The sequence below is a fragment of the Rattus norvegicus genome, chromosome 7 (genome assembly GCF_021556685.1).
Source record: "Rattus norvegicus strain SHRSP/BbbUtx chromosome 7, alternate assembly SHRSP_T2T, whole genome shotgun sequence".
Classification (NCBI taxonomy): Eukaryota; Metazoa; Chordata; class Mammalia; order Rodentia; family Muridae; genus Rattus; species Rattus norvegicus.
The window spans coordinates 128460446-128486658 of NC_141540.1; the positions used below are offsets into that span (position 1 = coordinate 128460446).

A 26213-nucleotide genomic window follows, 5' to 3' on the forward strand; every position below is an offset into this window, starting at 1 on the left:
GAATGGAAATGTCAGTGCAGGGAGGCAGGAAGGGGTAGGTGGGTAGATGGGGGAACACCCTCATAGAAGAAGGGGATATGGGACAGGGGGGCTATGAATGACAAACTGGGAAATGGGATAACATTTGAAATGTAAATAAATATTTCTAAAAATAAAAGAAGGATCTAACTCTTTGCATGGGCTTAGCAAAAAAGTCTCATGAAAAACAGCCAACCACACAACAGATCTGCCAACCCTGAAAGTCCCCAGGGTCCCAGAGCTTCCCAAGACCTAAGCAGCAATAAGGCGGCTTGTTTGTTTGTTTAGAAGGTTGGAGCAAGCTGTGACCCTTTAGCTTCCACTGTGAGCTGATTAGGACTTCTCTTTCCCAGTATAAAATGAAAAACCTAGAGGGTAGCAACCTTCTGAACCCGAGCATAGTTCGCTCTCAGAACTGTTGAAGCTGCCACAGAGTCCCCGTGGCTAGTGTCTGTCTCTCTTCCCTGCCTGGCCAGAAGGGTGGACTCTGAGTTCTTGGAAGGATCTGACGAGCACATGGGAAGACCGAAGTGCAGCAAATGAGTGAGGTCACACCCAGGTCTTCTGTGCCCATTGGAAAGAGTATGAGTCATGCTGTATGGGGCTCAGAACAAAGATACCTGCATCCAATGAGGGAGCTGTCTGCTTTTCAAATGATTTTACCCAACATCCGAATCACAGTTTGCCCCAACGACCTCTCCCTTCAAGTCTCACGTCAGAAGTATAATACAGGCAGATCATTAAGTCAGCCACCAGAGCTAACAGCTGACATTGGCACTAATTGTAATTAAAAATTAGCATAGAAATGTGCTTTTAGGAGATTAAAATTATTGGTGGGTCCTGACCCCTGTGCATCACCCTAAGTGATGGACGACAAATGAGGCCCGCATTAAATAAAGTCCGTCTAATAGGCTTCGGAGAGAGAAAAGATGCAGATTCATTGATTTTTTTCCCTTTCCCCTTGATTTACAAACACATCTCCTGCATAGATAAACAGCACACGCCAGGGCTGCTGGTGTACACCAGACGCCACACTGCCTTTGAGAGGCCGTATCTTCATCAATTTCCATACAGGGCCTCGACCTCTAGTAACAGCTTTGTGCTGTAAGCACTTTCTCTACTCAGCAAATTGCATTACATATTAGAAATATTATCTCCGTGCAGCAAAGTATCAGTTAATGATTAGCCAAGTGGCTAAAATGCGTGTCAGAAAGAGGATCTGGATTTCACGGAGCAATTACTGGGTTTGCGTTCATGGGCAGGATTTACACTGTGGGCACTGGAGGCTCCTATCAGAGGCAAAGGGACACAAAGACAGATGTGTCAGAGTGGCATCTGGCACCTCCAGCTGCCTTGTCTCCACTGTGTCCACTAGAGTTCCCACGTTCTGTTGACAGACAGCCCCCTGGGTAAGTTGGAGGCTTCTGCATCCTTTAGGGTGGAGGCTCTAGTGGCTTATGGGGAGGTAGAATCCCGAGACAAATGGCTGACAGCCTGCATGAAATAAAGACAAAACAGGCATGGCCTTGTGTTCCTGGACTATATGGAGATAAGAGGTCAGTATACCAGTGGGATCAGGTAAATAAGGAGCAGGGACAGGCTAGGTATCATGAAGAAACGCTAAGTCCAGGGTACAGCACACAACACAGGGAAGGGATGGCTTCATTGCCACAGCCAGGTCCTCTCTGAAAGGATGGTCCCTGACTAAGGATGGTCCCCAAGGAGGTCCTAGAGCAGTGGTATGAGAAGAGTGATTCCAGGTATGTGCCTCTGTCTATGAAGCTTTGGGGATGACAGGATGGTCAACTGGGATGGAGGAGAGAGGATGAAAGGAGAGAGGGTGGGGGTGAGCTGGGAAAGGGTGCATAATAAAACCATGCTGTAGGGATGCTGAGACTTTCATGAAGCCACACTGCAGGATCCTGGGTCAGAGAGGCCAGGGCCAACCCTGCTTTCCAAGGGGTTTCTGGCTTCTTAGCAGAAATTGGGATAGAAACTGGGGCAATTCGGAAGAGAGGGGTGAGGGAAGGACTAAATTCTGCACGTGTACTGTGAATCACTTGGCAGTAGGCTTGGGAAGGCTAATGGGGAGAGGGAGAGCCCAGGGAACCTCAGCTCATGGTGCTGAGGGCACCTGGTAGAAAGTAGGAATCTGGGTAGGCTCTGTGTGTGTGTGTTGGGGGGGGAGGGGTATGGTGTAGTGTAGTGGTGGTGGTGGCGGCGGCGGCGGCGGCGGCGGCGGCGGCGGCGGCGGCGGCGGCGGCGGCGGTGGTGGTGATGGTGATGGAGCAGTCATGAGGCTAGCCCATATGCCTCTGGTTTTAGCCATCTTCAAGTGGAGTAGAGGGAAGGGATTGACTTGTCCACTCTTCTGCCTTTCCCTCTTATATGTCACTGTGTGCTGACGGTTTTCATTTAGGCTCCACAATCTCCCCTCATCATCGGAGGTGTTTTTAGCTAACCATTCGAGGCAGGGAAAGTTGGCTGATTCGAGACCTACAGGGCAACATGAGAATCGGTGTGTTTTGGGGAGGTGGTCTGTTCCCTCTTATCCCTGGCCAGAGCCCCTACCTTTAAGACCCCAAAGGTTACTTGGTTGGATGTTTGGCTCTTCCTCCTTCATAGACATAGTTTTGGTGCCCAGGACTCCTGAAGAAGTGTACACTCCTGAGTCACAAATTCTCACAGCCTCTGTCCAGCGGTGACCTTTAGACTCCTCAGCAACCTGGTTCCTGTGAGATCCACAGCTCAGCCCTTATGGCATTCCTAGTGGTGGAACAAGCCCCCTCCACCTTTCCTGTGAGAAGGTACTTTTTCTAGGACAGGACTAGCTGTCCTGCTCAAAGGCCACCTGACACTCGCGGGGCCCTATCTCTTCCACAACCTTTGTCCAGGGCCAGTGAGTACCATAGCTGGCCAGGTCTCCAGTGCTTTGGGGCCAAAGGTTATTGAAATAGGCTTGGTCCAAGAGGCTGCCTGGAGCTTAGAAACAGGTTTCAGAATCATTAAGATTCCCGGGGCTCATGCTTCTCTGGACTTGGGAATGAGTGGGCAAAGCAGGGTGGAGACGGCTCTTTAGGATTATTTCTTGAAATGAGGTGAGCTGGCACACATCTCACCTGTCACTGCTGCCTCGTGAAAGCCGGGTTTTGGCTTGAAGCCTTAACTCCTAGAGATTAACGGACAATGCAATCATATTCCCGAGAATTGGGTCCTGAAGTCACGGAAAGGGATGCCGTTGGGGTCACAGGGGCAAGGTACATGCAGGCAGTTTTATTAACCCCTCTGCGACCTCCAATACCCCCCCTCGGGTCCCTCTGCTAGCCATGGGCAGCCAGTATTTGCTGGTTTGGGTGGGGCATCTCAGACAGGGATCCCAGAAAGACAAGAGGGGCAGGCGTCTTGCTTTTCAACCTGCTCTTTTAGGCTGTTTGAAGAATATCCACTGTTGCTTTTTGGTGTCAGAGTGAATTATTTAATGGGGAGTGAAAACCTGCCCTCAGAGTGCCTTTCAGAACACGGAGGAATTAGGATCTTAGATTTGTTTTTCTTAATATCTCTCTTTGTTTTTCCCGGAGGTGCCCTGAGAGAGCCAGATCTTGGCTCCATGCAGCCTAAGAAAAGGCAGTCTGGGCTCTGTCTTCACTTCCTCCTGCCCTATCCACAAGCTACATGACTCCCAGGAGTCGGTTTAACTCAGCACATATTGGCCTTGTTCAGCCTATGGCAGTCCATCTGGCACCTGCCCTCAGGCTGGCTTAGGGGATCCCACAGTTCACCCCATTTCCTGCACCCTCTCTCTTGCTCCACCAGGCATCCTCTCCTCTACTGACCTCAGGGTCTTGTGAGCCCTGGGAGAGGTAGGTGACTTTCCCCATGCTTGTCCTCTCCTTGTCCCTGGGCTTAGACTCAGTGCTGCCCCAAGTGAGTGGGGAGCTCTGAAGATGGGACCCCAACAACCTCCTCACACTTCACATAAGATGTTCTGCCCCAGGAGATGCAGTGAGAGCCAAAGCTGGAGCCCCAGTACCATCACATTTCAGCTCTGCAGAGGGACGGCGGTTGGCACCGGCAGCCCTGAGATCTCCAGGGCACAGACAGGTAAGGGGAGAAAGCAGAAGCTAAGATAGAACCTGGGGCTCCAGAGGCAATGATGTCAGTTCACGTGACCATCATCTGTGTGCAATCTTGGCTCAAAGATGGGTCTCTCTGGGCCCTTAGGCATCCAAGCTTACTGTTTTAGGATGGAGAGTGGGGGCTGGGGTGGAGGAGTGGTTCCACAGCCCAGTCAGGTTTCTGGGCTCCAGACAAGCTGCCCACCTGGTCTGTACTTCTACTATCTGCTTTACCCTGAGCCCTTGGACTCTGGGCACAGCTCCACTGTGTGTGTGTGTGTGTGTGTGTGTGTGTGTGTGTGTGTGTACGTGTGCCATGTATATGTGTGTACCTCTGGAGGCCAGAAGAAAGCATTGGATGCCCCGGAACTGGAAAAACACGAAGTTGTAAGCCAACCCAACATGGGTGTTGTGAACTAAAGCAGGAGTCAGGCAGGAAGTTGGGGCAGATCGCCAGGGTGGGCAGTGTGTGCCCTGGATTGTAGTGCCTCTGAGCGCCAACAGAACCTAGCTTCTTAGTACCATATCCTTCTTGCCCCATGCATAAGTGGTAGTGATCTTTCTGATGCTACCACTCAGTCCTTGAAAGTCCCACCTGCCCAAAGCAACATTCTGGTGATCTGTCCAAACTCACCAAGCCCCAAACCCCGACTGCTGCTAATTCCTTAATAAAAGAGTGTGCTTATAAAACCCGACAACATCAAAGGAGGTTTTTAAGCCATGTACATTAGACCTTTCATGGGGAATAGCAGGGAATAGCTAATGACAGGCAGGCTCAGTGGAACAGATATTTCATCTAATACCAGTTTCGAGAAAGTCAATTGCTGGGTGATTTCTGCAGATTAAATTACCTTTATTTGGAGGTCACCTCCTGCAGCTAGATTGAGAGAGACAGAGTCACAATATCAATGCCATCAGCGAGGTGTTAATTCCCTCCACAAACAAGGGTGTCCTGCCTGCCTAACACTCTAAAGGAGAAGGATTTTACCAACCCCTCTCTAATATTCACGCCCACATTGAAAGGCAGATGTGTAGGTTGCATCAGGGCTGTGCACGTTCATTTAAACAACTCCTTGGTAGTGTTCAGGGAAGTGGTGGCATTTTTCCAGCCTGTGTCCTGCTATGCTGGGAGTTCCGTGAGCAGGGAAAGCAGATCACTGAGGGTAGGTGGGAAACTGGAATTCAGGTAGAGGACCAACAGCCAATTCTCAAGGTCAGAACTTCTGGGGAGCTGTATCCTCCCAGGCTGAGGCCACATCTCCTGTGCTGACATTGCTCTGGCATGACCAGGAACCCGTGAACAGTAGGATCCATCCCTCCGTGTGCCATGGAGGAGGCAGGGTTTCAATTGATTCAGCTCATTTTGCATTCTTTACTTTTCAGTAGCCTGGAATCAGATTGGTTTAAAGAGTGAGCAGGTGAGTGCAGGGTCAGAGGCTGTACCAGGCTTCCTAGTGGCTAGTAGCCAAAACCTGACCCTTAGAAGAGATTGAGTGAAGTCCCTTACTCAACACTCCTGGGATGAGGGACACACACTAACACTGTGGTGTGTGTGTGACAGAGATTGGGGTGCAGATAATTCCCAAGGATTCTCAAGCTTGGACTCTGCCTTCCCCAGATTCAGTGTGCAGGGAACCTTCATCTCTTATAGCTTCGTCTGGAAAAACTGGAGCTGGGACTACTTACAGGCTGGGGCTTGCAGTGTCCCCAGAGCTTGGGGACACCCTTCATGGTCATTTCTCCCACGTGGATTTTCTGACTCAGTCAGTCTGGTGCAGAGGATTTCTACCAAGCCACCAGGACTACTTCCAGTAGCTCCTTCCATTTCTCATGCCTCCCTGAAATCCCTGCACCCCTGACTTTTGTTTTTAATCCCATAGCCTCTTACTTTTTTTCTCCATCTTTATTAACTTGGGTATTTCTTATCTATATTTCAATTGTTATTCCCTTTCCCGGTTTCCAGGCCAACATCCCCCTAATCCCTCCCCCTCCACTTCTATATGGGTATTCCCCTCTCCACCCTCCCCCCATTACCGCCCTGCCCTTAACAATCACGTTCACTGGGGGTTCAGTCTTGGCAGGACCAAGGGCTTCCCCTTCCACTGGTGCTCTTACAAGGCTATTCATTGCTACCTATGAGGTTGGAGCCCAGGGTCAGTCCATGTATAGTCTTTGGGTAGTGGCTTAGTCCCTGGAAGCTCTGGTTGCTTGGCATTGTTGTTCATATGGGGTCTCGAGCCCCTTCAAGCTCTTCTAGTCCTTTCTCTGATTCCTTCAACAGGGATCCCGTTCTCAGTTCCGTGGTTTGCTACAATTCCATAGCCTCTTAATCTATCCTATTCAAAGTCCTGATGCTTCTTGACATCCTTGGGTAAACCTCTCAACTACTACATGTCTGTCAGAGCAAGTGTGAGTGGCCATTACCTGGAATAGGTCTTGTGGTGAAGGGGTTGTCTTCATTTCTTTTCTAATGTTGTGGTGAAATACCCTGACACAAGCAACTTAATGAAAAAAGTTTATTCTGGACCGTAGACCATCACGGCAGGGAATTCAAGAATAGAGCTGGCTCTTCTCTTCCTGCCCCATAGCTGCCCTCACCTGTGTTTCTGGCAGAGAAGGGAGCCCACCACTGTCTTTATTGTCATAAGATTAAAATGACACATTAGCTCCCCATAGAGTCCCCACCATGCTCTGCGGTTTCCCTGAGTGTAAATTTACATCTGCTCAAATTTGCTTCTGGCTTTGCTCACGTGTGACTCGTGGTTCCCAGGCAGGTCTTACACAATGCTTGTCCAATTTATTCATGGGTTCTTTGTCTCTTTTGTTGCTGTGTAAATGGGATCTGGCCTCCTATTGTATCTTCTGAGGGTCTGAACATATTATCACACTGTCTTGTGAGCGGTGTTCAGCGGGAGCCTCATTCGGGTTTCAAGATTAGATTTCTTCAAAAGGCAAAGGCCCGGCTCCTTCCTCTTCAAATCCTCCCCATCTCTTGAGGAAAGTCTTGCCCTTAATAGGGGAAAACAACATTGGAAGTGGATTAGGACAAGAGAGTGTGGATCTTGGACAACAGACTGATAGTTGCTGCCTCTTGATGTTATAATCCTTGAGCTGAGGGGATAGCCTCAGCTCACTGCACTGGACGTTCTGAGTCTGTGCGTGAAGAGATGTGCTTGTTACATGCTCAACCTGTGCAGGACTTGCCCTGGAGAGCTTGGAAGTAGTTGACCAAGCCAAGAAGGTCCTCAAGGGGTGAGGCCTAGGATACAAGCCGGTTCCTGCTTCTGGTCAGTATCAGGGTTTCTTACCAGACTGGCCTTGCCCGAATGCCCTAGGGTGACAGCCAATTTTTAGATTCCTTGAAATGTCCCTTTTACAGATAGACCTATTCACATTCTTGTGTGCCTCTAGCTCAGTGGTTCTCAACCTGTGTGTCATGACCTCAATGATCCTTCCACAGGGGTCACCTTAGAGCGTCAGAAAACACAGATATTGACATTATGATTCAGAACAGTAGCCAAATCACAATTATGAAAATAATTTTAGAGTTGGGGGTCACCACAATATGAGGAACTGCATTAAAGGGTCACAGCACTAGGAAGGTTGAGAATCACTGCTCTAGCTGATCGTAAGAGTTCTGCTTTTGATGTTAGTGGAGGTAGGGAAGGGCACACAGATGGCAGAGAGGAGCAAGGGACCAAGAAAAGCCTCATGGAGCTCCCTGGCATAGTCCTGTTCTTAGTCATCTGTGATTCCCCCACCATGAACCCAGGTCTTTATATTTCTAGCAGGGAATAGGTTCGCCTCCATCTCTATCACCACCTGAGAACTGCAAAGTCAGAATAACAGTGAGGTTGTCAACTGCAGATGGCCCTTCCTTGACTCCTCTCTTCCTCTACCACACCAATATTCCCTCAGGCTCTGGGCCATCCCTAGACCGAAGTCTCACTGCATTTGCAAAGAAGGAAGAGCTGGAGCTCAGTACAATTACATGAGTCACCCAAGTCTTGGGACCAGTCACGGTCCCCCAGACAGTGACCCATGCAGCAGATTGTTCTTAAAGTCTGGCTCCGGCTCCACAATAAGCCTCCTCTCAGCTGTGTGTAGATACATGGGCCTCTCTCTCTCTCTCTCTCTCTCTCTCTCTCTCTCTCTCTCTCTCTCTCTCTCTTTCTGTGTGTGTGTGTGTACACAGCAGTGTGTTGTCATGTGAAGACGAGTGTGTTTGTGACACATAAGTGTGTGTGCACTTTCAAGTCTGTATGCACACATGTGCACTTTCATGTGTATGCATACGTGCCCATGGGTGTATACAACATAACCATAGGTGAGGTTTTCTCTTTCCCAGGCTGACATTTACTGTCTCCTCACCAATTTTCTGTAGGGTCCCCATCTGTGTGCTGGGTGAAATGTGTGTAGGCCAGCCATAAGTCTTCTTAGGGTCCTTGGAACCTGCGGTCTCAGAAGACAGTTGGTGTGAACAGTCCATTCCTGTAGTTTTTCTCCAAGAGCCTGGGCTTCAGGCAGACAGACAATTGTATCTCATGTGGGATTGTTGGTGGGAAAAATGTTACTGGCTTTGTTCTTAGATGGCCATGGCTCTTCTTCTAGCTTCCTGTTGTGGCTGCTTTGATCATCCCAGGTCTCTTCTTGCAACTAAGGATGTATTAGGAGAGACTATGAATCCTTGACTTGTGCTCTCCTGGGTGTTTAGAAATTAATACCCAGAATCAGCACACACAGTCAGGCTCTACTGCCAGAGAATAGTGTGCCCTGGTGAAAGATTAGACTGGGTGCTTCAAGGTGGGTTTGGGCCTAAGGAATGGGCCACCTTCAGATCCAAGTGCTCTTCATATAATCTGTGTGACAAAGGTCTCTTCTGCCTTCAGGCTGGTGTAGGCATGCTCCTCACAGGGCATCTACATCTGCTGGTCCTCTGCTATTGCCTGTGCAGCATAGCTGAATGGGTGAATTGTTCCACTTAACCTACCATGTACTCAATCCTTTGGCTTCCCATCCAACTCCATTCCATCATATATGCTCTGCTCTGCTTCCTTATTCAAAAGCAAGCCCAACCAGGAGAGCACATTCTAACCAATCTTCTAGAAATTGCTCAAACCTCCTGAGAAATGGATGGTACCCTGGAATTCCATTCATCACTGACCTCATCACTGATGCTGGGCAGCCCTGCTTTTTTGTTTTGTTTTGGGATTTGAGGAAACCTGAGCACTGCTTTCTTCTAGTGCCTGCCATGTGGCCTTGTGTACCTAGGTTAATGATGCCCTCACTCTTGCCTTGGCCGTCTTTCCCCTGAGAGGCCTATGGTTATGTGTCTATGTCTAGAGATCTGTTCAAGAGGCTGGTGACCAGGAATCCCATGAGACTATACTCTCTTTCTAAAGGTAGAGCAGGCTTCTTGCTCATGGTATACTTTCCATTCCTTATCCTTGCAGGCCACAGAGCAGGGAAATGTGGGATAGATGAAATGGATAAAAGATGGATGGACCAATTGGTAGATAAGTAGGTGGGTAGATGGATGGATGGACCAATTGGTGGATAAGTCAGTGAGTGGATGGGTGGGTGGATGGATGGATGGATGGATGGATGGATGGATGGATGGATGGATGGATGGATGGAAAGAAGGATAGATCGATGGGTAAGTAGGTGGGTGAATAGGTGGAAGAATGAATCAATGGGTTAGTGGGTGTCTTTGGGTTTTTCTTGCTGTGTAGTGAGATCCATGACCATGGCAACTCTTATAAAGAATATTAATTAAGGATGGCTTACAGTTTCAGAGGTTTAGCTGCCAGGAAACATGTCAGCATACAGGCAGACATGGTGCTAGAGAAGGAGCTGAGAGTTCTACATCTGGATCAGCAGGCAGCAGAAAGTGACTGGCTTGAGCTTCTGAGACCTCAGTACCTGCCCCACAGTGACACACTTCCTCCAAGGCCACACCTTCTAATAGTGTCATGCTCTATGGGCCAAGCATTCAAACACATGAGTCTATGAGGGCCATTTCTTTTCAAACCACCACAGTGAGTGCATGGAGTGGTGAATAGAGGTACAAATCAGAAGATAGGGGTCTGTCCTTAGAGCTGTTTTGTAAAGCCCAATTCCAGGAATGTCTACCTGTTTATTCCCTAACTGAGCAGAGCCGGCCTTTTCTGAGGAACCATAATATCCAAGGCCAACACGCTCCCAAGGGAAAGAGATAGAAGAGCATGTTTCTGACTCTCTAACCAGCTTGGCCAAGCTTCGGCAGACTTGTCTGTGCTCCCAGGTCTATGAATGCTGTTGCATCCCATTTGAGAGAAAGCTCCAAATCTCAGAGACCCCTTTAAAAACAATGGCTCTCATTTACTCCCTATCCCATCATGCTCTCTTGTCACCTCATCTTTTACTGCCCCTGTAGATGCCCTGATTGCTGCCATGAGTATAGAGCCTTTCCCTGTTGGCTTTTCCTTGCTGGCTGGCATCTGAACTTGGCCATGACTTCAGCAGCAACCTCTTGAATAAGGTCTCCACTTATCTGTCCAGGCGTTATTTTGCTTTGTAACCATTTCCCAGAGACTGAGACTTGGAGACACTGCTGTTGTGTTCCCCACACTTTTGGGAGCATGTGACTTGACAGTTGACACCCAGTGCCTCAAAGGGGTACAGGTTCTCAACAAGGTTGCCTTGTGGCCACACTTTTGATCAGGCCCAAGTGGGATGACTATCCTGAGAGCCACTGAATGCTGGTGATAAATACTGAGTCACAGTTCTTCACAGTCACACCCACTGTCCCCTAAAGTAGCAGTTGCTGTTTCCTGGTAGAGCCTCACTAAATACTATTCAGCTCATTGGATTCTTTGACCTACTAAACCATTCCCAGTTTTCAAATTTGGTCTATTGAAAGGTTTTCATAATGATCCTTCCTTTTTTAAGGTTGGACAGTAAGAGAGGCCAGCCCATTTGGCCACTGGGTGTCCTGAAAGACCCTGATAGGTACACCTGTCCCTTCCACTAAGCGAGGACCATCTACCAGCTAGATGGTACTTCACTGGGTGAATGTTAACTCTAGGATGTCCACACTCTTTGGACTCTTGGTCACTCTAATCCCAGGTCCACCTCATCTAGTCTGTCACCCAGTAGGGACATAAGGTGACTTCTCCTACATGATTGTCATTTTCATTAGTCAATATGGAGACTCTTTAATAATTAACCACAAACTTGGAAAAGGCTGAGGTTCCCTTAGATCTGCCACTCCAGGCTCCTGAAATTTTTTTTAGTATGTTGGGTATCTCAGGGACTTCATGCACTTAGACCAGTCACTCCCCAGCCTTCAAGAATATCTGTCTTGTCATGTCAAAGTCTCTGTCACGTCCTCAAGCACAGGTTCTTTAAGAGACCCTTGCAGCTAGATGATGCCTCTTCCCCTCAACACCAGGGAATTTGGAGCTTCCATGAATAACAAACACACCCTCTTTCCTCTCTTGTTTTCCTCCCTCCTTTCATTTTCCCTTTCCTCCCTCCCAGTTCCTCACTCCTTTCTCCTGTCTGTCATGACTGTAAGCTCTATTTGGCCTGTGTGGTAATCTACTTGGGATGCTGAACATGGCTGAAACTATGTCCTCTCTCAGATCCTGAAACCTTGCCTGAGAAACTGAGGCTGGATGTGAGTAAGATGTCTGCTTTGGCTGGTTTTAAAGTTTGGAGAAAGACACACAGTGGTTATGTAATGACATCCACTCCCTGTATAAAAACGCACCCCGTCCTCCTCACATTCCCATCCCCCCTCCCTCAGGCAGAACCATCTTGGAATGGACTCTGTGTAATGTCTATTTGACATATGTTAACTGATGAGACTGGAATCTAAGAAGAGACCAGCAGCCTCCCTGCTGTCCCGATGAGGACCATCAGGCGGACTCCAGCGTGGAGATTGCAACCTGTATCTCCCAAGGTTCCTCAGCCCAGCATCCCTCCCCACTTTGCTTGTCTGAAGTGTGATGAGAGATAGTTGTTCACTGTTGTCATTCATTTTTATTAAGAGCTTGAGATACACTGAGAGCCATTAGCGCTGAGGAAGAGGGAGCAGCGGGCAGTGTTGCACTGTTCAGAGGGTCTTCCTCTCATGCGCTTCAGAGTCCATTTGTCATCTAGAAATGGATGTAGAGATGGTGCAGAGGGAGACACAGCTCATGAGGAGGTGATCACTGAGTGCTTTCAAACACTTTCAAAGGGCTGTTTGGGACAGAATAATCCAGATAGCACTGATCTGAGAGCCTGGGGAGTACAGGAAAGCTCTTTGCAGAACTCCTGCTGCTGGGGGCAGGGGCAGATCCAAGTACAAATGGCCTACTGTGACAGAAGTCACCAGGACCCACTACTACACTTGTGCTTGATTGAAACCACATTTATGGGACACACACACACACACACACACACACACACACACAGAGAGGGACAGAGAGAGAGACAGAGACAGAGAAAGAGACACAGAGAGACACAGAGACACAGAGACAGAGACACAGAGACAGAGACACAGAGACAGAGATAGACAGAGAGACAGAGAGAGACAGAGACAGAGAGACAGAGACAGAGACAGGGAGACAGAGAGACAGAGAGATACAGAGACAGAAAGAGAGACAGACAGACACAGAGACAGAGAGACAGAGAGACACGTACACAGAGAGGCATACATGCACACAGTCATAGAGGCACATACATACACATAGGTTCTGCACATATCACATAGACACATGAACACACAGACACCCAGAAGCTTTGACTACTTAGCTTGGATGTCTACTGCTGTGTGGCAAATTTTGGCTGGAAGCTGCTTTTCAGCATCCTGGGGCAACAGTGTGGCTGGTGTGTGCTCATTTGGAGGTCTGATGAAGTGGTCACTGTCTCCACAATCTGCCCTGGCTTCTGCTGGATTTGAAACCTCATGGGCCATTGACAGGCGCCTCCCTTGGTGCCTTACAATGGAGCTCCTTCATCACAAAATGCCATAATGAATGAATGGTGAATAAAATGGGCTGTATTGCCCTTTTGCTTAAATTTTGAATGTATGTGCCCATCTGTATGTTTGTGCACACCCTTATGCCTGGTGCACACAGAGTCTAGAAGAGTCAGAAGATCCTCTGAATCTGCAGGGAATATTACAGTTGATTTTAATCTGCCAAACTCAGAAAGAGTAGCCAGTGTTCTTAAAGACTCAGCATCCATCTAGCCCATGGGTTACCTTTCTGAGATTCAGCCTCAAAATGACCTCTTCTTTCTTGTTGGGAATAAGCCACATCTCTTTGCCTACCTTCTATTTATTAGATGTATGACCTTGGATTTGTCCCATATTCATGGGCAGGGGAAGCCTTGGGAGCACAGATCCCAGTGGAAGAGTTCCCAGCACCCTTCACATAAGTGGCCCCAGCAACCACTGAAGACTCTTACTACTAGAAGACGTCCCTCGTATCTGTGGTGGGAGGCTGTCAAGCCATCCTCTGCTGCATGTGCCAATGGACTGCATCTGAACACCTGAGGGTGAGGGGAGCTCAAACAGAATTGCTCTGGACTCACCACTGGCCCGGAGGCATTGCACTGTGTTAGTTGCAGAGATCTGCCATTCCCTCAGGTGTTCTGCCTTGATGGAGAGGTCTTTTCCAAGGAGTAGAAGAGAGAGATGGGGAGCGGAGCCAGCAGGAAACCAGTGCTCTGGTGGAGGAGGAAACAGGTTCTTGTTTGCATTGTGAGTACCTAGCTTCAAGTGTCCCTGGTGGTGAGTCTTGCTTCTGCTGGGTCCAGAAACAGTGCCTGCCTCCCTGGAAGAGAGCAAGGCAGATACAGTCCTCAGAGCTGATGATCCCCTGAGGCCTCAGCAAGTATGGGTTTTCATTCCTTTTTATTAATGTGCAATCTCTTCATCAAAAGTGGATGTCTCGTTGAGTTTCTAGTCTTCAACTACTTATTAAAAATCAAGCCAAGTTGGAACAAGAGCTGGAAAGATGGCCTTTCACGGGAGTGGTTGGCAGAATGGGTTTCAGCACATCAAGTTTCACACTGCTTTCCTGAGCAGGGGAGTGAGAAGAGGGAAAGAAAGAAGAGGAAAGGAGGAAAGGAGAAAGGAAAGGGGCAGAGGACAGGTGCAGAAGGACTAATAGACCACAGGGTAGGAGACCCAACAAAGCATTTAGTGTGACAACAGGAGCTTGGAGTCTGGGGTAGGAGCTAGGCTGAGAAGGAGAGCATCCAACAGTGCTGCCCCCTTGAAGGTGCTGGCCTCATGCTGACTTAGGCTTAGCCAAGGCTGGGTTCTATATATGGGATGGGTTTAGCAGATTAGAGGTGAGAACTCAGGGCCATGCAGGGGATGTAAGCATATCTGTCTACCATTTAAATATAATATGTCTACTATCTCTCATCTGTCATATGTTTCTATCAGCTGTCTATCTGCCTACCTACCTGCCATCTATTCTATCACTATAATCTATCTATCTATCTATCTATCTATCTATCTATCTATCTATCTAATTATTTATCATCTACAATCATTTATCAATTATCTACATATTCATTTATCTATTATCTATTGTCTATATCTATCAGTTTTATATCCATCAATCTATTTGCATCTTCTATCATGCACATATTCTATCTATAAATCATTTATTATCTATTATGTCTACTTGTCATCTATTTGTCTATCAGCTCTTTTCCATAATCTATGTATCTTTTCTTATCAAATCAATCCTCTGTTATCCATTAATTGAACAGCAGGATTGTCTTTTAGATTAAGAGTAATAAAAATGGGATATTGTTCTTCCACCATTACTGCCTCCTGGCATTCATCCCCAGCATGAGCCAGAGTTCTGACTTAGTACATTTTCCTTCTCTTTGTGCTTGTTTATTAGTTCTTGGAGAATATCAAACAATATCTCATGACCATAATCACTACTTCCCTCTCTCCCCAAGACCCAAATCTCCCCTCCCCTTCCAACTCTACTCACATCTCTTTCAAGGCAAGTGCTCCCAGCAAACGCTCCCTGCACTTTCGTTCTTCCCAAAAGTCTTTTTTCTTTCACAAACAAAACAAAACTCTTAGCTTGTGAGTTCACCAATTTCTAGAATTTTATTGCCATCATTAATTTACAACTTTAAAAATTGTGCTAAAATATGCCTGGCTTTAAAGTGCACCGTTTGGACCATTTCAGTTGTATCATTATGTGGCATTGAAAGTTCACAGTGCACAGGGTCATTCATCTACAAACCTCTCCACCAGCCAAAGCAAAGCTCCACATCCTCATGTCCCATCTGCACAAACCCAGAAACCATCATAGGGGCTCTGCAAACATCTATCTATCTATCTATCTATCTATCTATCTATCTATCTATCTATCTATCTATCTATCCATCCATCTATCTATCTATCATATATCACCATCTATCATCTGTCAATCATCTGTCTATCTACCTAATTTTTCCATTTTATATCCATCCACCTACGTACCTTTCTTCTATCATCCACATGATTCATCACTATGAATCTGACCACTCCATACTCCATGTAAATAGTATCATTCAGAATGTCTTGTTTTGTAATGACTAATGACAGTGATTGTATCTTCCAGGTCCCATTTGTACTGTGTTGTAAGAAAGTCCTTCCTTCTTAAAACCCAGCAATTTCCCCTGGCATCTACAACCCTTGGCACATTTCACTTGTCTATTGATGGGCACTCCAGTAGCTGCCACATTTACACTGTTGTGAATAACACTACTGTGGTTTCAGTGTGTGAGCATTTCTTCGAAACTCAGTTTTCAGTCTATTTAGGTATCATTCAGAAGCGGGCTTTCTAGATGCATGGCAATTAATACCATTCTTATTTTTTTTTTGAGAAGCTGCCACACTGTTTTGCACAGTGGCTGCCAAATTTTATATCCCTACTGTCAGAGAAATAGCATTTCAAAGTCCTCCCATCTTCACCGGCGCTTACTGCAGTCTGTTTTAAGGTGTATTCTAATTGGTGTGTGCTGATTAGACTCTTGTAAATTTTTACTGGAGAAACGTCTATACAAGTCTTTGATTTTTTTTGTCTTATTAATTCTTTGAGAGTTTTATATACTGTGTTTTGATCATATTCATACCCTAACTCTTCCCTGTTCATGTTCTCCCTTTTTGCCCATTTAACTATATATCCTTTTGTATTTGGATGTGTGGTCTTTCAAAGGAGTATGGTCAACTTACACCCTTCCTTTCCCAGAAATATGCATTAACCTACAGCTCTGTTGCTATGGGTGGGATTTCATGCCCAATTTCCACCTCCGTGCTTGGATTTGGTCTAGCTTAAGTTCATTCAGGTTTTGCGCAGGCTGTCATGTGTGAGCTCAAATGAACAGCATCCCTTCTGTGTCCAAAGATACTGTTTCCATCGCCTCTGGCTCTTACATTTTTCCTACCTTGCATTAGTTGGGGTTCTCTAAGGAACAGAACTGATAGGACGCATATACATGGAAATGTATAAGAATGGCTTACAGCCTGCAGTCTAGCTAGTTCAAAAAATGGCTGTCTCTCAGTGAAAATTACAAGAATCCAGTAGTTGTTCAGTCCACACAGCTGGATGTCTCAGCTGGTCTCCCCTGTATACCAGAATTCCAAAAATGTAGGCTCTAATGCCAGTGGAGATGAGCAGGCTTTCTTCCTCCATGTCCTTTACATAGGCTGCCAGAAGAAGGTATGGCCTAGATTTAAGGTGAATCTTCTCACCTCAAAAGATCTGGAGTAATGGTGAATCTCCTCACCTAAAAGGATACTTATTAAAAGTGAGCCTTTCTGCTTCATATGGTTTTATTTATATATAAAAAAATCCCTCACAGATGTACATAGCCACTCCAGTTTTAGTTAAATCTAAATGTAGTGATGTAGACAGCCAAGAGTCGTCATCCCTTACAACTTCTTCTACAAGGATCCCTGGGCCATGAGAGGACAAAGCGCAGCACATGTGTGGAGCTAAGCATTCTGCTGTCTCCTAGATTCTGGCCAATTGTGGGTCTTTCTGTTAACAACATCTACTATAAATAGAAGCTTATAAGTTGCTAGAAGATAGTTTAATGCTATGTCCACTTAGCAAAATAATGGCGGAAGTCAACTTGTTTGTTGTTGAGCTTCAGGCATGTGTATAGTCTGCATGTTGGTCTCTTATCAGATATGTGATTCCCCCATCTTCTGCTTGCCAGTTTATTCTACTTAGGAAGTATAAGTTGTAAAATTTTTTCCTAGAGTCCAGTTTGCCTCTCTCACTCTGTTGCTGCTCTCGGTTCCCTGTTCAATAAGACACCACCCTCACAATGCTGGGAAGCTTTTGCCTTACATTTTCTTCCAAGAATTTTGATGTTTTAAGTGTTACATTTAGATCTCAGAGCCCATTCTTAATTAATTTTGTATATGTGCATATAGAGGTCCCAGCTCATTCTTTTGCACATGAGACCTAGTTTCTCCAACCCCATTTACTGAGTGGACCCCTCTTAGCTTGCAACCTATTTATTTTTCTTGCCTAATGGCTTTAGCTAGGCCTTCTAGTGCTGTGCTGAGCAGAAGGGTTAAAGCGAGCATTTTGTAGCTGATCTTTGAGAGAAGCATTCAATTTTTCAACACTGTACATGTTATTCTTGAAGTTTCACGTGTATTGTGGTGGTCTGAATATATTTGGTCCAGGGAATGGCACTATTAGGAGGCATGGCCTTGTTGGAGTAGGTGTAGCCTTATTGGAGGAAGTACATCACTGTTGGGGGTGGACTTTAAGACCCTCCTCCTAGCTGCCTGTTAGCCGGTCTTCTTCTATTTGCTTTCACAACACAATATAGAACTCTCAGCTCCTCCAGCACCATGCCTGCCTTGATACTAGCATGCTTCTGCCTTGGTGATAACGGGACTGAACATCTGAACCTGTAAGCCAGTCCCAATTAAATGTTGTCCTTTATAAGAGTTGCCTTGGTCACGGTGCCTCTTCACAGCAATGAAAACCCCAACTGAGGCATATGTGGTTTTATTATGCTGACATTTTCTTCTAATCTCTGTTTGTTGAGTGTCTTTACTATGGATGATGGTTGAATTTCGTCAAATCCTTTTTCTGCATCATTTGAGTTGAACACATGGTTTTCTTTGAGGATGCTACAGTAACTGATTTCTTCTCACAGTCAGGACCTCCACAGCATCCAAGATACAAGTTCCTCCTGGTCAGAGGGTGTGGCTATTTTAATATCCCGACTAAAATTGTTGGCTAGTGCTTTGTTGTATATTCACAAAAATATTGGTCTGTAGTTGTATTTTATTCCAGTGTCTTTAACTGGCTTTGTTTTCTAGACCATGCTGATCCTACAATATGAGTTAGGAAGTGTGTGAGACCAGTATACATTCTTAAAATGTTTTCCTTCCTCGCTTTTGAAAGATAATTTTGAAGAGCATAGAATTCTGGGTTGTTGTTTTCTTCTCTAACACTTTAAATATTTCACTCCAGCCTACTCTCGCTTGGGTGGCTTCTGAGGGGAAGCTAGATGTGGTTTCTTAATCTTTTCTTTAGATAATGTGGTTTACACGCTGAATTCTTTCATGATTAATAAAAGCACTTTGATTTTATGAAGTTAGAGTATGGTGTGCCTAACTAAAAGGGTTTGAATATTTAGGGGTGGGGAAAATACTTGATGCAAACTCCAATCCTTGGTTCTGTGTTTTGGTACCTGCTCCCAATTCTAGTGAACGTTAATCCTCATCATTTCAAACATGTTCCTTATTCCCTCCTCTCTCCCCTGCCATTCCCATCACATGCATTTGTACCTTGACAGTCCCTGAATATCCTGCTCTATTAGTCAATCTCTGTGCCCTATTCTTTTAGTTTTTAGACGTCCTCAAGCTTAGAGACTTCTTTTTCACCTCAGCTATGTCATCTGCTAGTGACCCAACCGAAGACAGAGTCCTTTGTGGTTATTGTTGACATTTCCGTGGTTTTGGTTTCTACTGTGTGCTTGCATTCCTTTCTGCACACATTCCTCCTTTGTTTCTGATGCTTCTTTCTTCTCGTCTTAGAACTCTTGGCTGCTAAAAGTTAGCTAAGTCTTAACACATTAGTCACCGCTGCTCCAAATTCCCAATTCCAAAATTCCTAACCCTGGCTCCTTCCAATATTTGTTCTGCCATTTCAGATCGGGGTTTCACTGCTGAATATGCCTTGTGCCCTCCTCCCTGAGGGCCATTCATGATGCACAGAGCAGAACAAGCTGCTTAGCTTGGCTTGTGGGTAGTGTGCTGTGGTAGAAAGGAAAGGTAGAAATGTTTGGTGGACCTTCGACTCATTCTTAGGTCTGTTAGTGAACCCAAGGCTGTCCAGGATGTGAACTCCCCAGCAGCCCTTGAGGGTTAATCTCATTCACCATGAAAAACTAGCCCAAGCAGCCTCAAGAAGCCACACACTAACATACAGACTAGTCAAAATATCAAGCACATCAGCAACACCAAATTCTGAGCAGTAGGCGGAGCAAGAAGAAGCCCATGCAGTATTGGAGGGGCTGCAAAGTGGCGCGACATTTTGGAAGACAGAACTTATGAAACCAAACACTCTAACTCCAGGATTTGGGGATCAGATTCCCTGATGTTAACCCAGAGGAGCAGAAAATATGCATAAGCAAGCACACGCATACATGCGCACAGATAGACACATGCACACACAGATTAACACCCAGGAAAGTAGCTACCCTGCAACATGGGATATGACCTAGCACTACACAGAAAGGAACTGTCACAATTCCTCATTCAGAAACATTCATTCTGTCAGAAGGCACCTAACACCACATGAGATCATCTGGTGTATCTTGCTCGTTGATTGTATCATGGTTCTGCTTCTCGGCTAGGCACTGGTTTTTGTTTTTTAATTTTTTTTTCCTGTTTATGTTTCTAGCTCCAGAATGTCTCCCCACTCTGAGGACACCTGGCATAGCATCGGGTCACCCAAGCATCCCTGTATCCCAGATGAGGAGCTCAGAACAGTAAGGGCATCTTTCTCTGGACAGCTCCACACTTGCTGTGACAAGGACAAGGCACCAGAAAGCACAGCTGCCTACTGCTTGTCAGGATCTGGGTCACTGAGGGCCTGGATCCTTCCCCCTGAGAAGACACCGAGGAACTTCTGAAATGACAGTACATGTTCTCACAGGCTAGTACAAAGACAGCAGGCAGCAAACAGCAGTCACCACTCAGCTCTCAGAAAGCAGCCTTTTGCCTAGCCACCAGGAGCCAGCCACCTCCCAGTCCCAGTCATGCTGGCAGGGGTCACAACTTCAGAGGAGATGGAAATGGAAGGAAGACACCCAGAAGCACCTGTATGGTATGGGGTCTTGCCTGTCACTGAGAGAGTTAGGGAATGGGAGATGACAAAGGAACTCTTCAGTTAGAGAGACAAGCATGAGTTTGCAGCTGCAGCATGCTAGGTTTGCAGTTGAAGGATATTAGCGGGTGCTGTTGGCTGTGGCTCATTCTGTACTGTCCTAGGGTGCCCAGAAGTATCCTGGGCTTTCCTGTATCTTGGATGCCTTGGGCTATCTTGGGGAGTAGGGTATATCCTAAGATGTTTTAAACTGTCTTGAGGGTCTTGGAATATCCTTAACACTCCTACTTCTCAAACCAGATGTGACTTAGGGCAGCTCCAGGTAACTTTGAAACTCTGAGCAGCTGATTATCCCAAGAGCTGTTAACCTTGGAAGTGGATAGTGTGGGCCAGGCTGCTGCCTAACAGCTCTAGAGAGCAAACATGGAATTCCCACATTAGGAAAGAGACCATTATCTCCAGGAGTACATGCTAATTTTGCTTCCATGGAAATTGATAGAAAAATCCTCTTAGAGTTCCTGGCACCTGAAGTCTTTGGGGTCTTTCACATTGTTATCTGCCTCAGGGCTCCATGAGGGATCAGTCCCTCCCCACTATCTGATGACACAGGGGAATGCTATTGTTTCCCTTGATAGCCTCATTGTCTCTCCAAGAGGACCAGAGAACTCTGGAAGCAGAAGGCAGCTCCCATCTCTCATAGCCCCAAGAAGCAGAATAGGGAGAGCCACACCCACATCTTCCACCCACCTCCTGTGAATTCCTGTGTGTGTGTGTGTGTGTGTGTGTGTGTGTGTGTGTGTGAATTCCTTTTTTATTGGCCACCTATCCCATCCTTTTGAAATATTTTAATTTAGTACACATAATAACACGTTATGACATGTCAATGCACACACACATGCACACATGCACACATGCACACACTAATACCTTGCTCCCCTTTATTCCTTTGTTCTCCGTGCCTTCCTCTTGCATCCTCTTCATCTTCCTATGCAGCCCGTCCACGCTTTCATGTTACATGTCACAGAGGCATCTGGACATCCCCTTTACCTCAGCATTATCCAATGGTCACGGTGTGGAACCGTCAACATAGGAATAGATGGAGGGAATGTGGTCTACACGCACAACAGAATCAAGTTCAGGCATAAAGAAGAACAAAATAGTGTCGTTTACAGGACAAGAGATGGAACTGGAGAGTGTCCCACTAAATGAAATAATTTGAGCCTGGCAGGATCAGACAGATCCTAGCTATGGGAGACACCAAAATTCTCTTCTTCAGCTCTGATGCTCTGGCTAGTTCCAGCCCAAATACACTTATTTCAGAGGAAAGCCTGACAACTGGCCAGGCACAGTCATAGAGGCTGCAGGCAACCACAAGGCACACAATGACCTTGCTTTGACTTCCTTCAGGGATCACGGAGCATGAGAAGAAAGGTAAGCCTGCAAGAATAGAGCTTTTGGGTGTGTGGAAATGTGGTCCTCAAAAGGACCCATAGCAGCTGCCAGCTCTCCCTCCACACCACACTACTTACTGTCCTTGGAGTCTAAACCCTGCAGGTTATCAAGTTCCTATGGATTTACTGAAAGACAAGGTCACTCTTGGCCACAGACCTCTAAAGCTTCACTAGACCCTGGATTCTATGATGGTAAGATGGGATAGAGCTACACCTCTTCTAGGGGGTGTATAATAGGTTAGGGTTCTTGAAACTCACCATACCCTCTTTTTCTATGACAGCCTTGTAGGTCTTTTCACTCAGTGAAGCCTTCACACCATGATGCCCCATCATGGCTGCTCCTGTGGGAGATGGGCCTTATATCTCAGAACCTCAGTCTCTATAGGTAGTAGCACCAACTGCCCAGAATGACAGCAGTAGCTGGTCACATGCCAGTCAGAAAAGTGTGATGACTCAGGGTTCAACAGACTCGTTTGCACAGCTACTTCCTTGCAGAGACTGCCTTGTGGTTCTCTAATTAATCCATCATCCACAGATTCATCCATCCATTCATTCACCCATTCATCCTTCTACCCACCTACCCACTCATCCCTCTATCCATCTATCCATCCATCCATCCATCTATCCATCCACTCACTCATTCATCCATCTACTCATCCATCCATCATCTATCCATCCATCCATCCATCCATCCATCCATCTATCCATCCACTCACTCATTCATCCATCTACTCATCCATCCATCATCTATCCATCCACTCACTCATTCATCCATCTACTCATCCATCCATCATCTATCCATCCATCCATCCATCATCTATCCATCCACTCACTCATTCATCCATCTACTCATCCATCCATCATCTATCCATCCACTCACTCATTCATCCATCTACTCATCCATCCATCATCTATCCATCCATCCATCTATTTTCTACACATCTGTTTTTCTGTACATTCATCCACTAATCTACCTACCCATCTACTTTTTCATTGCCTCCTCATGTTTGTTATGGGACTATGGTTGTTAGAATAGGGATGGCTTCCATAGGCTTAGATATTTGAATGTTTGGCATTACAGAGTGGCACTACTTAAGAGGGATTAGAAGTCATAACCTTATTGGAGGAAGTGTGTCAGTGTGCCTTGGGGTTTCAAAGGCTCAAGGCTGTCCTGTTGTCTCTCTCTCTTCCTATTTCCTTCAGATCTGGATATAAAGAACTCTCAGCTCCCTGCCATGAAGATAGTGGACTAAACCTCTGAAACTGTAAGCAAGGCCTGATTAAACCCTTTATTTTTGTAAGAATTGCCGTGGTCATAGTGTCTCTTCACAGCAATAAAACATTTACTAAGGAAGAGACTTTGTTCCATTGATATAGCATTGGATATAGCTGAGAGATGCCCAGAAATGGGAGCAGAAGGGGTTTTACCCTCTGTGACCTTCATTCAATTGCATAATCAATGTAATAAATATGTAAATCAGTTACACAAATATTTCATGAAGATGAAAGGAGAGTGGTTTGAGAAGTCTGGTGGTTAGTGGAAGATGGGCCTTTTGTATACGGGAGCAAATATGGTGAGATTAGAGGGGAGTCAGCAGGGTCCATCATCACCAAGGAGGCATGGACTTCCACTCGCACTTCACAGAGTCTTGGGGGGAAAGACAGTGTTTTCATGAACCTGGAGCCTGTCCACTGCATTCATGAGAGGAGTCAGCATGTCTCTCCTGCTTTTGTGAAGGACGTGGACAGAATCTGATCATTCTCATGGGAACCCGGCTTGAGAGTAAAGGCTTGACTAGATAGGATGTGTCCTACAGATGGCCCTCGGACTGTTCCCAGAAAGACAAAGCACTTCCTAACACAGGCTTGAAAAGGCACTGCTCCAGATCCAGCTTCTAAGTACTACAGGTTAAATCTTTGCACTTGTAGCAGCCTGTGTGAGCCCTCCTGACCATATCCAGTCTTCCATTGAGGCCTCAAGGTAGTGACAGGGAAAATGAGTCCCAGACAACATAGAGGGTCTCTGTCTGACATGTGTAGTGGGAGCAGGGAGTGCATGTGCCCTCTCTCAGCATTTCGGTGAATTGGTTTCAGGGCTTCCTGTGGATAAAATCCAAGGTTGATTACAGCCCTTATTCAAAATTGTGTTGTCATTTACATGAAACCAACACATAGCCTTCCTCAAACTATAAGCCAACTCTAGGTATTTGACCAGCTAAGTTTTGAAATGCTGTGAAGAGCTGTGTATTGCATAATGAATGAGGACAAGGAGAAATATGTACACTCAGTACATATACAACTGTGGTAGGCTAACTACATAGTACATGTCAGCTGTAGTAGCATATTTTTCGTTATTTTTGAGAATTTTTGCATGCATAAAATGAAATATAATTGTATTTCTCCTCCATTCCTCCCTTTCAACTCCTCCATTCCTCCAACTTTATGTCTTTTTGGTGTTGTTATTAACCCAGTGGAAAGTTCTGCACATTGGCACATGGGTGTAGGGTCATTCCTGAGAAGCCAACATCGTCAATTACGAATGATTCTTTCTCACCCAGCAAACTTCAAATATCCAATATTCATTGGATCTGTAGCTCAGAACCCATAGAGATAGGCAGACAGATATCTTAAAAGATAACCACCAGGGCTGGGAACATGCCTCAGTTTCCAGTGCTCACCATGCATGTATGGAGCCTAAGTTTGACACCAGCAACCCGTGTCCCAAGGAAAGCTTGGCATAGTGGTGCAAGACTGCAGCCTCAGCATTGAAAGGCATAGACAAGCAGATGTCCAGGGCTCACTGGCCTGCCTTGTCTATTCTGAATTCCATGTCACTGAGAGACACTGTCTCAAAGAACCAAGATAGATAGCACCTGAGCAAAGCACCTCAGACTGTCCTTGGCCTCACACACATTCACACATGTGTGCCCCCTGACACATATACCACAAAAAAGACAAGTACTACCCACTATGTCCCATCATCTCTCACACATGCTTAAGGTCACCCAGTTCTCCTTTAGTGTTGTCCCATTTTGAATGGCCTGTTTTAGCTCACACTTTCCTGAAGATAGGGCTCTTCTGGCCAAGCAGGGCAGGAAGTCCCTTCCCTTGCACCCTGCAAACAGCTACAATAGCCAGTGGCACCTTGCAGAGTATGTGAGTGGAGGTACTCACTCCCCTGTCTGTTCTTGGTACTTGACACACTCCCAGGCAAAGTGGGAGATTTGGGTGTGCAGAGAGGCACAGGCCTGGGATGGGTGGGTGTGGCTGTGTGTGGGAGGTAGGTGATCTAGCTTTGATATTGTGGAATTCTCTTCTCTGGGCATGACTTGACCTTTTGCTCTCTTGGAAAAATCAAAGCAACTATATTAACTTCATGAGACCCCCAGGAGATAGGACCTATAAATGTACCTTCCTAAGACTTGGATGGTCCTAATCCCCTTACCCGAGATTCCAGGCACAAGTTCCCTCCAGCTATCTCTTCCGGGGTATTAGAGCATATAGAAGATGGAAGGTTCCAATGACACAGCTTTCCTGAGTCACCACCCATTCTGGGGTGTGACTCTTAGGTGAAGCCATCAACTTCATCACGTCTGGTCTTGTAGAGCCCCTGACTCATGTTCCTCCATGGAACTCCAATAAACTCACTGTTTTACCTGCTGGACCTGGATGGAATAATTTCCTTAGTATTTCTGTGGTTGTTGTTCTCTCTAGGGTGAAACAGATTCCCCAGGAAATGGCAAGAAACAGATGTGGTCAGGCTGCTTGTGACCAGGGCACTTGAGTAATTCAAATGCTTCAGGAGCTGGAGGGACTGCTTGTCATCAGAACACGTGGGAGAGCATTCACTGAGGATCAGCTCTGTGACACTAATGAAGGCCAAGTGATTAGGACACCATCCATGTCAATGTAACAGTCATTAGAGCCACAATTACCATAACCGCTATAAAGCTCATGATTTATGGAGATTGTAACGATTATTTTTGTAGTACTAAGTTAGAGGATTTTTTGGCAGTAGATCAATTTGGAGGAAATTGAAATATAGTTTTTGAGTGAGGAATGTCACTGAATCACAAAACCATCAGTGCATCTGTGCGTGCCTGTGCCTGTGCCTGTGCCTGTGCCTGTGCCTGTGCCTGTGTGTGTGTTTACATATGTGCATGTGGCGTCTGTCCTAAGCCCTGACCAAGAACAAACTTGGTCAACAAACCAACCAAACACAACATTTTGCTGAGCCCCTAGACCCTGAAGATGACTGCTGTGATCTAGAGGCT

General features: G+C 46.2%; 1 long non-coding RNA gene across 1 annotated transcript; it reads left to right on the forward strand.

Moving 5' to 3' along the window:
• Positions 1 to 1292: 1292 nt before the first annotated feature.
• On the forward strand, positions 1293 to 25907 carry LOC148004921 (uncharacterized). The gene is made up of 5 exons (XR_015626165.1): positions 1293 to 1427; positions 4013 to 4119; positions 20063 to 22131; positions 23143 to 23204; positions 25654 to 25907. It is a non-coding gene; the product is annotated as an uncharacterized LOC148004921 (long non-coding RNA).
• Positions 25908 to 26213: the final 306 nt, after the last annotated feature.